Source organism: Alligator mississippiensis, chromosome 4 (assembly GCF_030867095.1).
Source record: "Alligator mississippiensis isolate rAllMis1 chromosome 4, rAllMis1, whole genome shotgun sequence".
NCBI classification, from domain to species: Eukaryota; Metazoa; Chordata; order Crocodylia; family Alligatoridae; genus Alligator; species Alligator mississippiensis.
In genome coordinates, this window is record NC_081827.1 from 72,667,621 (window position 1) to 72,679,079 (window position 11,459).

General features: G+C 44.7%; 1 long non-coding RNA gene across 1 annotated transcript in view; it reads left to right on the forward strand.

Moving 5' to 3' along the window:
- The window catches only part of LOC102572819 (uncharacterized), an 88,999-nt gene extending 83,555 nt beyond the window's left edge, over nucleotides 1–5,444 (forward strand). Inside the window, exons 4-5 of the long non-coding RNA XR_009461616.1 lie at nucleotides 1,634–1,689; nucleotides 2,180–5,444. This is a non-coding gene — a long non-coding RNA (uncharacterized LOC102572819). The remainder of the gene's footprint in view (nucleotides 1–1,633; nucleotides 1,690–2,179) is intronic.
- Nucleotides 5,445–11,459: the final 6,015 nt, after the last annotated feature.

Below are 11,459 nucleotides of genomic sequence, written 5' to 3' on the forward strand. Positions count from 1 at the left end.
GTCATTATTTTCCAGAATGGTCTTATGCTTAGGTCATTATTTCTAATGGAGAGAAAGCATATCAGTTTTTACTGGCTGTCAAGCTTTAAATTTCAATGTCACTTGCTGTTTGTTTCTAGAGAATTAATGCCCTCTCCATTAGCCAGTTTGGATCCTTGCATCATCTCTCATCAATGCATTCATCTAATAATGGTTAATACTGAGTGACAAGGAATAGTGAATTTTTGGGTGGGATGAGAGGAGGCATAATCAAAGAGTAGCCATTCATTGTTTATGGCTAGAGATGCTGCACAGGATAAATCATTGTATCCCCTTTCCCTCTCATTGGTCTGCTTCACTCAAAGCTTCAATTTTGTTTTAAGATTGAAATAAATTCCTACTCTACCCTCCGTGGCTGCCGTCCTTTGCATAGCTCACTGCTCCGGAGGGACAGCTTTCTGTCACTGTATAACTGGGCTGTATCTGCTATGTCTAATTTAGCATACCACAGTAGCAACGTAGGCTGATGAGGTCCAGCAGCAGAAAACACACACTCTGTTAGAAAGAAACAAAAGGCGTCCGCTTTCAGTGGGAAGGAGTTGGGTTTCTGAGATGGGAAAGAAATTCCTGTTAGTACATCACCTATAGGAATGCAGACCTGCAAAATCACAGTTGTTCCTAAAATTCAGTCACTGATTCTCAGTGCTTTGGAAAACCTCTTTTTGATTTAAAATTAAGTTACTGTGTATTTTATATAAGGAATCAATAATACTCCCCCAGACATTAAAATTCATACTTCCCTAGACATTAATCTTCAATCTCAGAAAAGAGAGAACTGTCAGTAATAAGAGAGTAAAATGCAATGTCCTTTAAAAATCAGATCCAACAAGAACACTAGTGAATGACTTTTAGCTTGGTCATCACTAGGACCTAAACTTAGGAATTTCAGTCAGTAAATATATGTCTAAACCTTGAGCTAACAGATTCTGCCCCCTATCTGAGAGCAGTAGGGGTGCATGCCTCTTATGGAGTGATTAGAGGGATGAAAAGGAGAAAACACATATTGAATAGTAAGTTATATTTGCAAAATACTTTATCCAACTATGCAACCTATTTTCTGGACAGTCGTGGCTATAACCTCACTCCAACGCTACTTTTATCCATGCAAGTCAGAGAGCTTCAGAGATTTGATCTGGATTTGTATCTAAACTTTAGTGAAATTCAGCGATGTTTGTCACAAAAGTTTTGATTTAGTTCACAAACTGCAGAGAGAGAGAGAGAGGGGTCAGCCATAACATTTGGATCCTGAACTAGGACTCTGTCAGAATTGCAGTCCGTTCTGATCTAGTCAGATATAAACTGATGGCATCCACAATATAGAACATTACCCCATCAAAGTCAGTCATGCGGGGTAATTGTGAAACATGTGAGATTAAAATCTTGAGACTTGGTTAGGCTGATGTTGGCCATGTAGCTACCAAGGGGCAGCTGCCAAAATGTTTCAGTACTGAAGTAAAGGAGAAATTTTACCTGTAACAGTGACAAGTGGTTTTATTATACAGTGACAAACTTTTACTAAAATTTCTGACTCCTGGTTAATTGGTTCAAGTGCATTTCTGTCCTACAATAAAACTCTTTTTCCATCACATTCCAGTTAGCAAGCAGATAGAAAATGAACTTGGTGGATGGAGTGGCTGAAGATTTTGACAGGTACATAGTCTTATACTTGCATGCTAAAATCAATATACTATTTCCCAGTCTTAAGTATGACTCAGGAGTGGCAATAGATCATCAAGAAGTTTCAAGATGAATAAGAAAAATAACCATGAATTACCTATCTTGTGTCACTATCCACTACCTGTGGACACTCAGACACTGTGGGCATATCTGCACTGTGCATTAAGTTTAGTACTTGGTTAACCAAGTACTAACTAAATAGGCAGTAACTCATGCTACTGTGCAGTAGTGCTGGTGCATGTTTTTTTGTGATGTTTACTATGCAGTACCCTAATAATACTGTGCAGAAGCGTATTAGCACAGTTTTTGACTGGAATGCTACTGTGCAGTGTTATTAGGCTACTGAGCAGTAAGCGTCTCATGTAGACTTGCCCAGTTATAAGTACCAGTTGAAGAACTGAGACTAGAAAAGTTACAAAAGACCTGATAAAGGTAACTTTAAATTTTCTTTCCCACTTCATAGACGGTGATGACGATGACAACAACAACTGCAACAACAACAACTTGCTGTTGGGAGAAGCTCTTTGTACATCTTTGCAAAACTATCATACAATACTACACATTTTATCTTAAAATTTCTACCGTGATACTTGCAAAAACTTGGGAATAGTTAGACAGCTGTTATGCTGAGACAACTGCTTAAAATGCTGATGAATATTGTCTCATCATTTCCTTGACTCCTTGTACATCAAGGAAATGAAGAGCTATCTCTTACCTTGTAGTTAGATTTTACATCCTTGGGGAAGAGGAAAATCTCTTTGTTCTGGATGTGTACACCAGCTAGCACATGGGGTCCTGGACAGCAAGGAACAGTTTCAATTTAGTTCTATAAGCACCTCCCACTTCTTTATGCTGGAAAAATCTAACGTGTGGTCACCTTGCCTCAGAAAGATGATTGGATTGTCTAGGTTTAGGCACCTGACTCACTGTACAATTCATAGTGAGACTTAGATGACAATGAAGTGTAATCCAATTTGCCAAGGTGCCTATGTGCCTCATATAGATAATAGGGAGAGCAAGGGATGTCCTAAAGGTGATCCAGAAGGCCCAAAGAACACAGAAAGTACATGGGCATGTCTCAAATACCACTCTTCTTGGGAACTTAGGCTTCTGGTTCAGACTGCATGGTACGCTCCTCTTAACAACAAGGAGAAATGCAAACTGCTGCACCTAGGGAGGAAAAATGTCCAGCACACCTACAGCCTAGGGAATGACCTGCTGGGTGGCACGGAAGTGGAAAGGGATCTTGGAGTCCTAGTGGACTCCAAGATGAACATGAGTCGGCAGTGTGACGAAGCCATCAGAAAAGCCAATGGCACTTTATCATGCATCAGCAGATGCATGATGAATAAGTCCAAGGAGGTGATACTTCCCCTCTATCGGGCGCTGGTCAGACCTTAGTTGGAGTACTGCGTGCAATTCTGGGCGCCGCAATTCAAGAGGGATGCGGATAACCTGGAGAGGGTCCAGAGAAGGGCCACTTGTATGGTTAAGGGCCTGCAGACCAAGCCCTACGAGGAGAGACTAGAGAAACTGGACCTTTTCAGCCTCCGCAAGAGAAGGTTGAGAGGCAACCTTGTGGCTGCCTATAAGTTCATCACGGGGGCACAGAAGGGAATTGGTGAGTATTTATTCACCAAGGTGCCCCCAGGGGTTACAAGAAATAATGGCCACAAGCTAGCAGAGAGCAGATTTAGATTGGACATTAGGAAGAACTTCTTCACAGTTCGAGTGGCCATGGTCTGGAATGGGCTCCCAAGTGAGGTGGTGCTCTCCCCTACCCTGGGGGTCTTCAAGAGGAGGTTAGATAGGCATCTAGCTGGGGTCATCTAGACCCAGCACTCTTTCCTGCCTATGCAGGGAGTCGGACTCGATGATCTATTGAGGTCCCTTCCGACCCTAACATCTATGAATCTATAACTACTTGTGATCCAGCCCTAGTGCTGAGGATTGGGCACCTAAATAACTGGCAGCTGTGATGCCCACGTTCTACCCCAAAACCTGCTTCTTAAAGCACTTCCCAGCCTAAAATGGAGCCTGGCATTTGTAGTTTGTAGAGCAAGGCCAATCTGGATTGTTCTTAGGCACCTCAGTTTTACCTGAGACCCATTTAGGTACTTATATAACCTATTTTGAATCTGACTGCATGGCAATACACATATTAATAAAGAGTTCTTAATTTAAATGTACAGCACTAAGATGAACACATTTTAAAAAGGATGTTGAGAAAGTAGTGGAGTGGAGAAGATGTGTTCCTGGGGGTTGATTACAAGTCTCTTTAGCTGATCCAAAAGAAGGGGAGATGGCATCGCTATAGTGAATCTTCAAAGGGAGAGATAAAGGGTACAAAAGGGCTCTTTTCATTTAGCCAAGAGAGACACAACTGAAAGTCAATGGCTAAAACAGAAATCCAGATAAATTCATGTAGCAGGCTTACCTTTCAGAGCTTGGGTTGAGTCCCAGGCTTGAGATTCTGCTTTTTTGATTGGTGGAGCCCAGCCACCAATCAGGAGGCAGCAAGAGAAATAAAGTAATGCCCCTTTCCTGAAGGAGGGGGAGAGGAGCTCTCCCATGGACCTGATTGAAGACTGCAACACTGTCAGGTCTGGAAGACTTCAGGGGCGGAGCTCTGGAGAGTATAAAAGGAGCTGCGTGCCCAGCATGAGGGAGATGTGTTGGGGCAGGAGAAGAGAGAAGAGTGGGGCTTAGAAGAGCTGAGGAGAGTTGCTCAGCAGGGTGAAGCAGTAGCCCAGGAAGAGCCTCTGAAGACTTCCATTGGCAGGGAGCTGCAGAAGGCTCCAGCAGTTAGGTTCTCGGTGCACAGCACGTCTCATGGCGTCTGGACCCTGGGAGCTGCATGATGTGGCTTGGGTCTGCAACCTTTCACATGTAGCCAGAGACACAGTGCATAGGCTGGTGCATGGAGCAGCAGGATCTTTGGAGCCGCTTGCGTGGCTCAGGTCCCCAACCTCTGCATGAGTCCAGAAGCTCAGTGCAGGAGGCGCTGCATGGAGTGTGAGAGACCATGGGAGCCACTTGAGGTGGCTCAGGTCTACAGCTGCTGGCACTGGGCAGTAGCTCAGTGCAGATGACACTGCACAGAGGGTCTGCGATCAGACTGAGTCCCAGTGCTGCACAAGGCTGCCTGGGCCTCCAACCCTTAGCACAAGGTGAAGTGCCCACTACACACAGCTGTGCATGTGGCCCTGAGCTGGGCCAGCAGCAGCAGACTCAGGCAAAAGCAAAGACCAGCAGGGAACAGAGCTCAACCTGGAGAACGGGAGGCAACCCTCTGGGACTGTGGAATAGTAAGTAACCCTGGAAAGAGGGTCCCCACAGGGGAGGGACCCCCAGGGTTGTGAAGGGGCACCACATGGGCCACTCCTGGGTGATAGTGGGAGCTTTGGGGTCTCCCTCTCCTTTTCTTTCCCCCACCTCCTTTTCTGTAGTGGTACCTTGGGAGTGGGGCCCCTGCCCTGGAGGGCACCTAGGTAGTTTAATGACTGCTGGTTATATTTGTAGACTGTGCTTTATAGTTTATATGAATAAGTTGAAGTAATACTTTGTATATTAATAGAGTTATAAGGTTGCCTGATCAATATCCTTTCTTCTGGGTTGTTCTATTGTTCATTTGTATTTTTGAATAATAATTGTGTGTGTATGTATGTGTGTGTGTGTGTGTGTGTGTGTGTGTGTGTATATATATATATATATATATATATATATGGTATAGGGTTTATTGTTTTATAAATTTGTACATATAATCTATGTCCTTACCCTTTAATGGTTTTGTTGTAATAATAAACTTGTATATAGTAGTTAAGTAATTATTGACTGGGCCTGACTCTATAGGGGATGGAGGCAGCTGCTGGGCTGCTGTGTCCCTCCATAGCACACTGCCTTGCAAATACTTCCCTGAATTGGAGAGGGGAGTACAAACCAGTGTACACCCAGGCTACATTCAACTAAGAAAAAATGTACAAGTTTTTAAACAATAAAGGTGAATCATCAGTGGTATGACTAGCAAGGGACATCTCTTGGGTGTCTTCACATTAAGACTGGCTACCTTTCTAAAATATGGGCTGGTGAGGCTATAATAGTGCTGGACAGTTGGAAGCTGCATCCTTTCTGCTGCCTTCTCCTCCCCACTTCCCAACTGTGATGCAGCTTCCCACCAGGGCTGGGCAGCTGGAAGTCCCCATAGTTAGGAAGCAGAGGACTGGGGGAGGTGACAGCAGCATGGGCACAGCTTCAAGCCACGTGGCCCTACACCAGCTCCTTGCTTCCTGGCTTTTCTGTGGGCACTGGCACAGGCAAAGCCATCCAGCTCTATGAGCTAGGTGCAGTGACTCCGAGAGCTAGAGACCATACGTTGCCAACTCCTGGTCTGGGCAATCTAATGGTGCTATCTGCCCTTAGAATCTATGCATCTTTGAAAGTGAGTAATATTATTATCTTCAGTTTAAAGATGATTAAAGTAAGGGTCTTGTTACATGGCAATTTGGGGCATTTCCTGGAGCTCTTAATCTGTGGATTGTCCGCACATTAACACCTGAAACTGGTTTTAAGCACTTGTTATGCTGCTCAAAATTATACCAATCCAGGGCAAGATTACCTCTGAACCCTGCTACTAAGCTTGTGTTGCACTAAGGTGTAGCCACTCTAGGCTACACCTTGGTGTAAAGACCCCATGCACTGCCCCTCCCCTGCTGGTCCCGATCAGGTCCTCTTCCCCCTCCTTACCCTCCCCAGCAACCCAGATACCTGGTCACTCCCCAGCCCACACCTACTTGTAACTGCCTGCACTGTTTTCCCAGAGCAGCTGGCAGGAAAGGGTTAACCTACCTGTCTGCTTGGCTGATGCCCCTGTAGTTCTCCAGTGCAGATTAGCCTTGAGAAGAACAGCAAATCAGCAGAATGGCTGGGTAGACAAGTTAACCTTTCCCTCCCTGCTCCTTTGGGACAGACAGCCGGGCAGCTACCAGTAGGTAGGGGCAAAATGGGGTAGTGAGGAACCCTGAAAGGCAGGGAGGAGTGGGAAAGGGGAATTATTGCCTTTCAGCCTTCTGGACCCCTGCTGGCCTGAAGTGTGATTGCTCCAAACTTAAGCTAGCACTAACACTGATGAACAGGGATCCAGGTTTTCTGTTTCCCATGGGAAAAATTTGGATTTCTCTCTTTACCTGAGAAAAACTCAGATTTTTCATTTTAATGGAGAAACGCACAGATTTTGCACTTTTGCAAAAAGCTCTCTGCAGGCTGGCAGAGTTCCAGCCTGCAAGGAACTGAGGGGAGTGGGAGGAGCGTGGTTAGCCAGGGAGCACCACGTTCCTGTATATGCACATGGCTGCCAGGAAGCCTGGAGATCAATTTCTGCAGGTAAGTCAGGGATAGGAGGAGGGATTGAGGCCCCCTTAGGGAGGGAGAGAAGGAGGGAGTTGGGCAGGGCTGTGGCTGGGTCTGCTGCCCAGCTAGGCGATGCATACAGTTTGGGGCCTCAAACTGCCCATGTATCCTGGAGCCAGAATACATGGCCTCAGGGCTCCAGTGGGAAGAAGGATGGGGTGGGGCCTCCGACAGCTCATTGGAGGGGCATGAGGGGTAGGGTCGGCTCCCTGCTGCTGCACACACTCCCAGGGAGGGCAGAGGGACCTGTGCCCCCCAGATCTGTGTGTACCCTCCCCCCCTCAATGGGCTCTGCTCCAGGTGTGCCACCCACAGGGGAGGTGGAGCCAGGCTCCATGCTGCACTACACTGCAGCGGCTACTGCCTCCCATGGGTGGCAGCTGGGACTCGGGTGCTGCTGCAGGGTGTAGGGGGCTGAGGACCTGGGTCCCTGGCCCATAGCCCTGGCATCTGTTGGCCCCCCGCAGCAGGGCTGGGAAGGTCAAGGGGCTGTGCGGGGGGGGGGGGGATAAGGGGCACCAGCAGGGCCAGGGAGGCTGTGCAGGGGAGAGTGAGGGGGACTGCCAGGGCTGGGGGGGCTGTGGCTTGAGAATGAGGGGCCTGGATCTGTATTCTGTGAGCTAAGGGGCATAGGACACTCTGATTTTCTATGATAAAAAAAAAACAACAAGTTCAAAGGCCAACATTTATAGGTATGTAGAATTTTTTATTTTATTAATAGTCAATTGCCCATCAAGAATGATGAGGGGAGGGAGAAAGTGGACAGGGATGCAGGCCTGTGCTCTCACCCCCATCCAGGTCCACTCCTGGCCCACCATCACCACCAACACTATGGTGCACCTGCTCTTCCCCACCCCTGACATCAGGCCCACTTGGGGATGGGGAGTGGGGGAAGGGCCAGTGTGGGGGAGGGGTGTGGTGGAGTAGTGGGCCTGGGCCTGATGGTGGAAGGAGGCCCACTGTTTCCCTCCCCCAGCCGCTGCCGCATCTGCATCATGTCAGACCTGCTGTTCCCCCCCTGCCATGGCAGGCTGGCTTTTCCCCCACTCTGGCCTGCTCCCCACCCCCCCGCATTGGACCTGGGCCCACTCCCCCCTGTGTTACCTGCAGGGAGTGGGGGGGGGGGGCAAAGCCAGCCCTGCTGACCTCGCCCCCCCTTTTATCTTCTCTGTTGCCGCTGCCTCCCCCGCTCCACTACCTCCCTGCTGCCTCCAACCGCTCTATTCCCTGTGTCCCCATCATCATGGCAGTAGGATGCCTTCTGTCAGGATGTTTCTTTGTGCTCTGATTGGCTGTTTGTCAGCCAATCAGAGCATAAATAAAGCGTTATGGAGAGACAGACAGACAGACTTATGCTTTTATAATATTAGAATATAGTGACTGAGGCATGGGTAGGCTTCCAAATTACTTTAAAATTGTAAATGTATCAATAAAACATTGTGTTCAATTGATACCTATATATATAGTAAAGTTTCATTTTAATCACAGATTTTAGGTTTTTTATCAGAGAACCTGTGATTTTTTTTATCAGAGAACTTGCAATTTTTTATCAGAGAAAACTAGGATCCCTGTTGATCAACTTTTGCGTGGCTCATAACATAGAGTGTAACAAGGCCCTAAGACTAGTGGAGTTTCCTAAACCATGGAAACAGTTAGAAGCAGATTATTGACACTGCAGTAATGTTGCCTATTTTACCCCACCCCACCACTGTTTTTTGTTTGCTTTCTTTCCCATTGTCAGGGAGATCATTGGCTGCATAATACAACAGTGATATTTGCAATGGGAAAGAGAATAAGGTAAAAAAAAGCTTATTAGTCTCAAAGGGAAAAACTTACAACAATCCAATATGTCAAGCATGACAAGTAATCTATGGCATTATTAGCGGAGAAGGAGAATCATTGTAAAGTGCAAATGAGTCTATTGGTATGATTTTTAAATATGAAAAAGAAGACCTGGCAGAGAAGTCAAACTCTGAATTGGAATATTTTACATTCAGGCTACAAGATAGTATTTACACCCATCTCCAAATCTATGAGTTTTGTTTTTATGTTTATACAAACTTGAGACTTGCTGTCACTGTTGCATTCAAGAGTCTTGCTTCTGTCACTTCCTCTTGATGCATGTACATAGTACAGGCTTACAGCTTTAAGTGGTTGATAATGTACATGCTGTAGAGCTCTGATTTATGTGTAGTGTTATTTAAATTGCATTCTTCACATGCTTAGGCCTGGATGGATTATGCCAAAGTCCAGAATCTCATCTCTAAGTTATTTAATAAATCAGTGACCTTACCAGTAGAAGTATATTTACCATAAAAGTTCAAAGTTAAGGATCACTTGGAAATGGGTCTCCTTGGTTACATGTAAAGTTCTTCAGAAAACTCTGTGCAGAAGTGATCTTGTACAACGGAGAGTCAATATCTTTCCTTCAGAGTTTTTACTAAAAGTCCAAATTCAGACCCTGTCTATTGGAGTACATTGAATTATGTATTCATTTGGCTTTACTGGGATAATACATGCCCATGATGAATGATCTTTCTTTCACAAAAATGACAGGAGAATGGCTGCAGCAAAATAAAAGTTAAATTAAGTTACAAGTCAGGTGCGTCTACATGTGAAAATGCATCACAATAAACTCTGGAGCATATTGTGTCAAAGTTTATTGCTTCTGGGCACCACATGTGTGTCTAGGACTACAGCACGTTGAGCTGGGTTGGAGCAGCCCTGGTTGACAGGAGGTCTGGGGAGTCAGCCTGTCAGCCCAAGGCTGTTCCAACCCAGTTCAGTGTATTGCAGAGGGGCTGGCTGGGGCATGAGGGTGCTCCAGGGTGGGGCTAGGCAGCAGACAGCCCCTGCACTGAAGCACCCTCATGCCCTAGCCAGCCCTGTAAGGGTCGAAACATGCACTATAGCACACGAAATAATGCTGCTGTAGAATAGTGCTTTTGTTTACAAGTACTAACCTACAGCAAAGTTAATTAGTTTCCTGAGGCCTACTATGGCTGTATATGTAGATGCTGAGACTTTACTGCAGAGCTAATTAGTTACTCTGCAGTAAACGTCTCATGTAGATGTGCCTTCCCAGTGCAAAACAGTGAAGTTCTATGGTTTTTCAAAATCTATCACAATAATTCTAAGAAACATCATTTAGATGCTTTTTGTTTTTAATATCACTAATAAAAACACATTCTTTAGATCATTAGTTCTCAAATACTCTTAGTTGGTCACCAGTGGTTTGCAAGCTAAACTGTAGCATGGAGAAGAACAAGTGATATGAAGGCAGATATGTTATGTGAAAGAATCATTCTACAAAATGTATCTACAAAATGAACAAAATTGGAGAACCCAGCAAGATGATAAAAATAAGGAGTCACAGTGGACATCGCACTTTTATCAGTGAATAATATTATAATGTACTCTCTGCTTCTTTGGGTCCTTTTGACCTGTAATTCTATCTAACCATGTTTCCTGCTAGAAACTTCACAAAGCAGTATGCACATTTCCAGAACTCCCCAGATTAGCCATTAGCCAAAAAACAGCACCTTCATTTCACTAAAATGTTATACCAGGCTTGAATTTCCCCATAGCAGGAACTGAACCCTAATTCAATTAGCCACAAATATCTTACAACAAAAAACTGACTGAAGTATAGGAATTGTTACCTCTGTTTGACCTATTCACTAAAATGCGCATTATTGGAACCAAATTTACCAGTGGAACTGTAAAATACTGGGCACATTTTGGCAAATAAATTGTAGCAAAGTAATGGATTATAGATTATAAAATAAAATGGGATTCTCAGCTTGTAGTTTTTTTTTTTATGTTTAATTTATCACTTTCTGCTGTTCAAGCAGAAGGCATAGTAATTTCCTTATAAACATGTTGATCAATATTTAGATAAAGCACTGAATACAATTTTATCAAACTTTATGGTGCTATAAAATGAGTTTGAATAAAAAGTTGAGAAATGAAAATGGTAAACAAGAACTGTCATGATAATTACTTGCTGGCTATGGCCTGCCTCTTTCTTTACTCCCCAAACTAATAAAAGTCGAGTGTGTACGGAATACAGAGCAGGGATTGTATTGATTCATTCGCTGTCATTTTCAATTGTCCTTACAATTAAGTTTGTTGAGTAATCCAGCTCTGTTTGAAGAGCATGGAAAGTTGATTAAGCCTAAACAGCAGATCTCTTTGAACTTGTCTGCCTAACCCTTTGCCTCATCTTTTCTTACTCATCTACATACAGATATATTATGTCCCGCTGCTTTCTGATCTAACAGAGAGGGTCCTGTAGGTAAAGAGATGTATGTGTGAAGGTGAGTAAGCTGACAGTA